General features: G+C 38.8%; 2 pseudogenes; both read right to left on the minus strand.

The window, feature by feature from the left end:
• Window positions 1-2,691: 2,691 nt before the first annotated feature.
• LOC116697336 (protocadherin gamma-A12-like) lies at window positions 2,692-5,320 on the minus strand (annotated as a pseudogene).
• A 414-nt stretch (window positions 5,321-5,734) lies between these two features.
• Window positions 5,735-6,369, minus strand: part of LOC116697337 (protocadherin gamma-A12-like) — a 2,369-nt pseudogene continuing 1,734 nt past the window's right edge.

Here is a 6,369-nt window from a genome sequence, read left to right on the forward strand (position 1 = left end):
GAACAGCATTTTCTCCGATGTCTCCATCGTGTGCTTCTCCAAGAAGAAAACGTGCACCTTTGTCCGCCGATTCCCGTATTTCAAAATCAAGTGACTCCTCTTTAAACTGGGGTGAATTGTCATTAATGTCTTGAACGCGGATACTAATACGGTGCAGCTCTAATGGATTTTCCAACACAAGTTCCTGTTTCAGAACACACGATGCCTTTTTCCCACAAAGCACTTCTCTGTCTATCCTTTCTTGTACAACCAAATCCCCGGTGTTGAGATTTATGCCGCAGTATTGGACGTTGCTATCCTCAGTATCGATACGGGCCTTGCGTGCAGACATCCTGACCCCAATCAGAGTACCCAGATCCTTAGGATATTCCAATACGATCCTGTCGTTCATCTCCTCCGGAATGGAGTAACTCACGTCTCCATAGACGGGGTGGAGGACAAGAAAAACAAAAGCAAGGCCGTAGACCAGCGAAAATCTGCTGTAGCTCATTGTTACAGCGAAAAAGATCAGTACTGCTACCGAGTATTACAAAATATATCAAAGATGCAAGTGGGGTTTCTCTAATATAGAAAATTAGTCTGTGGCCATATCACGAAGCGTTTTTGTCAACTGCACTACAATAGCAGGGTCAAGCTTTCAATTCGTTGAGACAGAAAGGAGGAGAATGACCATGTCCTCTCGTTAACTGGTACACACTGACACCATGAGTATTTGTCTGGGTATAACACGGCGAAATATGATTTCTGACTATTTTAAATATACTCTAGTTTAGAGAATCTTGTTAATAAAATTAAAAACATTACTACTGGTAGTACTACCAATGATATAAATAACAATAATAATAGCTTTATCATTTTGGGATTTAATACCCTAATAAAATATGGCTTTCCTCTCGTTATGTAAAAAAAACACAAAAAGTAGTGATCGACATGAAACTATTCAAAATGCGTCTTGCATTGTGTCTTGTTTTCACATATTTTTTTGGCTTGTCAATAAGTACACAGAGCACATAAACTATTCCGTAGATGTTTCCCTGGATCTCAAATACATATGCTGCCTGAACCGGTAAAGCTAAACTAATTATCCAAAAATATTATGTTACTCCATCAGTAATTAAACGTTGATGCTTGTTATTATTCCTTGTGGCTTTTTCTTCCCATTTCCATCTTACCTGTTTGGATAAAGTAAAATAAAGGAAAACATCATTTAAATATCTCCTAGCATACCATGTTGTGCTAATATAATATAAAAATAATGTTTGTGTAGATTGAAAGCATATATGAAAACAATGTAAGTTAATCAACCATATTAAACCTGCCAAACCATTATTTGAAGTTGCATACTGTAAAATGAAGCATTGTTTGCCTTCAACCCACTGACAAACACGTTTGTACTCAACCTTAAAGCCCTGCAGAGACACACAGAACTATTGGAATAACGACTGTCCTGAATACTTTTGACAACTTCGAGACACAAACATTAGACATCTATTTCTCTCCAAACATCTTTAGTCTTTAGTTGAATGCTTAAATCTACCCTAATAAGCAGTACATAATATGGCACTATTATTGATTTTGACATGGGTGTAAACATCAGGAACAGAAGATTACTTTTTTCAGATAAAGCTTTGAACATGGTGCAACTCTTCATCTATTAAACTGTAAATTTCCCATATCGTCAGAAAGGTTGACCAACAGCTGTTACAAAGCCCAATAAAACAATGCTGCCATTTAATTTATTACGTTGGAACAGTAAAATACATAAAATACGACACAATCTGAGTTTGAAGAAAGGAAAAAATATTTTTCAACAAACAGATTTTTCAAAAAAGAGATGAAATTTCTTGCGTTTGAACGAGGATATGACTAACACAATTTATCGAATAACTTAGATTAGTTTTGTAATCCAGGGTGTTTTGTAATTAGGTTTGCATATGGACAACAAAGAGAATGTATCCAACGAGGAAATACATACATGAATACGGAACTGTACAATATCCTTGATACAAGGACACACTTTCGGCAATTCCCACTTCCACAAGGCCACCACAGATAATGGAAGCAGTACTTTTTAGGCGAAAACTTCAAAGATATTCACATTTAAAAAAAAAATGTATGGCTCGAATACCGAGTTTCACTAGCCATAAGAGATGAGCAGCTCCATCTGAGTGTCAATCCAAAAGAAGTCATAGATTTATAACAAATAAAAGCAACAACATATTGGAATAAGAAGCTCAACTTGAAAAACCTAAATCGTTTAGAAAAACGAAATATCAAGACAGTCACTCAAATGAAGCTCAGGTAGAATAAAATGGCAACAGAACAAAATAAAATAAAAAAAATGCATGTTAATGCATCAGAGGTCACATAAAGTTCAGCACCATGGACAGAGTAAAAGTAATGAACTGTCGAAGATGTCCGTTTTATCGAACATCATTGGCAATAATGTCAGCAGATACATTCATTTTATCACAAGATAAGATCAAACAACAACAATGACCTAAACCAGACATCCGAATCATATAAGCAGCAACATCATGTTTGAGAACAATAATACAAATTATAAAAATCACAACCACTGGTAAAAATAACTGCACTGCATTGACCGAAAAAACAAAGTTGCAGAATGACTGCAGGACGATGAACAAAGTTCAGTAATATAAGAAATGTGTCCCTACCTCAGGAGAAGCATCACAATCTCAAACACCTCAGCAAAGTTGACGGACTTTTCCTAGAGTCTGGTCAGCAGGCGGTGTTGTATTGTATGACGTCACGAACTTAAAGTCACTGGTTCTAGAACCTGTTGTCAGGTAGGCGTCATAATTGTAAGCGCTGCGTAAAGTTCCTGTGCCGTCAACATCTGCGTAATTAGGAGGGAGATAAGCGCGGGGATGGCAACTGCTCCATCAAACAACAGTCTGGGCTTTCTCCTGCGACAAAACCTCACACCCAGGAGATGATGATGAAGGTCAGAAAAAAGGTGGACACAGACACCAGCGCGATGATCGATAAGAGGTCAGTTTGGAGTTCTTCTCATCGTAAGAATATCCTTCAGTTCCGGCACCTCAGCCAAGTTATCAGAAATAATAAATACATGGAACAAGGGGCGGAGAGAGAGGGCTGTCCGTTATCTTTCACTGACACAATAAGGTTCTGTTCATGCTGTCGACTCAGAAATGTCCCGCTGTGTCCTGATCTCTCCGCTGTGGAGACAATAGTGAAAGTCCCGGTCAGTGGATTGACTATGTGATAGGACGCAGGCGTTCTGGCCGGAGTCCGCGTCCACCGCTATCACTTTGGACACCAGGAGCCTCGTTGCAGCTTTGGGGACCAGCTCGGTCATGAAGGAGTGTCCCTCCGGGGCGGGGTACAGTACTGAGGAGAGTTGTCATTCACATCCGATTGAAGACACTGACGGTCACGTTGCTGCTGAGTGGAGGAGAACCGTTGTCTCTGGCCATCACGGGACTTTAAAACTCCTGAACTGTTCAAATCAAACGACCTCACAGGTGGATCACCCCCGTGTCTCCGTTAACAGACAGATAGGAGGAACCGGGGCACAGTTCACCTCACCGGGTAACAGAGAATAAATCACTGTAACGTTTGTCTCCAGTCGGGGTCTCGAGCAGTAACGGAAACAAAGTGGAGCAGTGTTGTTATTTTCAGTCACATATGCGCTGTACGACTGTTCCTCAAACACAGGGGGTTGTCGTTGATGTCTGCTACAGATAACTGAACAGTTTAGAGGAGGAAGAGGTGGGAGAGCCTCGTCAGGTGGCAGTGATTGTAATGTTGTATATCAGACACTAGTCACGGTCCCGTTGTCCTGTGGTCACCAGAGAATAATAGTTTTTAATAGAAGGGACCAAACTTAAAGGGACGTTTTGCTGAATGGAGCAGCGGACCTGTCTGTTTCTCAGACGCTCTGTCCTGCACGTTAATGATGCCCACCTCTGTACCAGGCGACACGTTCTCAGGTATGGGATTTGCTAATGAATTAATATGTATCACTGGGGCATTATCATTCATGTCAGTTATATCTATCACTACTTTTGTTTCTGAAGAAAGGCCATAGCCATCTTTTCCTTCAATTAACATTTCGAATTTTGTTTCCTCTTCGTAGTCAACATTTCTTGCTACCGTAATTTCTCCAGTATATTCATTTAATGAAAATAATTGTTTTGCAACATCACTTATTCCACTGAATTCATATGTTACTTTACTATTCACGCCTTCATCTGCATCAGTAGCACTCACTGTCACCACTACAGTGTCCACAGGAGAGTTTTCAGGAAGAGTAGCTTCATAAACGGCCTGGCTAAACACTGGGGCGTTATCATTAGCATCCAGTACAGTGATTTTTATGACTGCGGTACCCGATCTCTGTGGGTTACCACCATCGACGGCTGTCAGCAATAAGGTGACCTCTTGTTCTTCTTCACGATCTAATTCTCTATCTAAAATCATCTCACTGTATTTTGTACCAACAGAGTTAGTTAATACATTTAAAGCAAAATAATTGTTTTTTTGTAAAACATAGTTTTGCACAGCGTTTTGCCCTATGTCTACATCACGTGCAGCATTTATTCTATAGCGAGACCCTTTGGGTGCTGATTCACCAATTTCCAGTTTAACGGCATCCTTGACGAAAACTGGTGGATTGTCATTTACATCCTGAATTTGCAAAGATATCCGGTGTGATTCGAGTGGATCCTCAAGAACCAATTCACATTTCAAAATACATGAAATCTTCGCTCCACAAAGCTCCTCTCGGTCAATCCGATCAGCGACGACCAGTTCTCCGGTATCAACGTTTATTTCGCAATAACGTTTACGGTTTCCTTCAAAGACAATTCGAGCCTTCCGAGGTGGAAGTGCGTTTACTTGAAGCCCAAGATCTTTGGCTATATTCCCAATCCCAGATCCGCGTTTCATTTCCTCCGGAAAAGAATAATTTACGTCGCCATAAATCAGATGTAATCCCAAAAGCAAAATAAATGATCCGCACAAAAGGTTCACGTGCAATCCGTTAAATGCCATCCTTCAGCAATCAAAAGGAATGAGCAATAATAAAGACGTGATCAGTATTGTTTAAAGAGCACAGCAAAACTCACATAGGTGAATGATCCCAGGCAAATGGCAAAAAATGAGCAGGGAAAGTGTGGGTGGAGACGCTTGACGATTTCATATGCAGGCTATTTTACTTTTTGATTGGCAGACAGCGACACTCACAGCATGTCCGAAAGATTACAAAATGAAGTAACCGTGCATATTGTTATTACAACACATGCAGCTCAATTAATATAACAGTCTTCACGTCCTGATAAATAAAGTAATATTAAAAGATAGACAGATTGATAACATCAAGTGCCAGATTAAGAGTTTTCATGTGCACTGACAATTTTAAAAAGAGAATTCAACCAAAGTATCACAAAAACACTTCCACAATGATGTTTTGCAATGAAATACAAATGCATTTAAAACTGCACGTTATTGCGATTAACATATTCAATATTTGTTAAGCGTACTTTTTGAAAAGTTGTAGTGTCGAGCCATACTTTGTTTAAAGGCTGGACGTTGGGATGGTACTTCATTGGAAAACATATTAGTAAGCATCTCTACAAATATTTGCATTTTATTAACATACTATATATGTGGTTAAAAAAAATATATTAGATATACCTAAAAATGGAATGCAATTGAATACAAAAAAACACCAAATGCCTAAAATTCACTATAGAGCTGAATAAACACCTATAGACAAGTACAACATTAATTGTAAGAGAAGGAGAATCTGAGACGTTTGGATTCTATTCTTTTGTTATAATGCTCTATTTATATAGTCACTGTGTTTCCAGGTGGTGAATGTTTTCCTGAATCCACCACAATACTGTGCTGTGGATTAATGCTTATAATAACTGAGCAAAACTCACAAACGTGAAATGAAATATGTCGAAAAAGCTTCAAGAGTAGTCTATACAACCAACGTTTGATATCAAATAAGCTGAATTTGGGGCGCATTTTTAAATTGAAACTTAGGACTTAATTTGAGCAGAGACCAAAAATGGGTTTAAAAATTTTGTGATTCAGTGGTGTGTGAGTGCATGACGTTATTGGCGATGTAGGCAGGCTAAGAATGTTTAACTTCAATAATATTTATTAACAATTTATAAGATAAGGGTGTGGTTTTAAACCAAAAAAAAAATGCCGTAAATAAATAATAGTGGTCACATTGATTAAGCGTATTTTAATGAAAATCCATATGTTAATGCTAAGTTTATGTAGAGCCTACCTCCAGTGAATCATGTGATGCTCCAAAGGCATCAGCAAAGTCTGATGGACTTTTCCTCAGAGTCTGGTCAGCAGGCA

This window comes from Etheostoma spectabile, chromosome 10, assembly GCF_008692095.1.
Source record: "Etheostoma spectabile isolate EspeVRDwgs_2016 chromosome 10, UIUC_Espe_1.0, whole genome shotgun sequence".
NCBI lineage: Eukaryota > Metazoa > Chordata > Actinopteri > Perciformes > Percidae > Etheostoma > Etheostoma spectabile.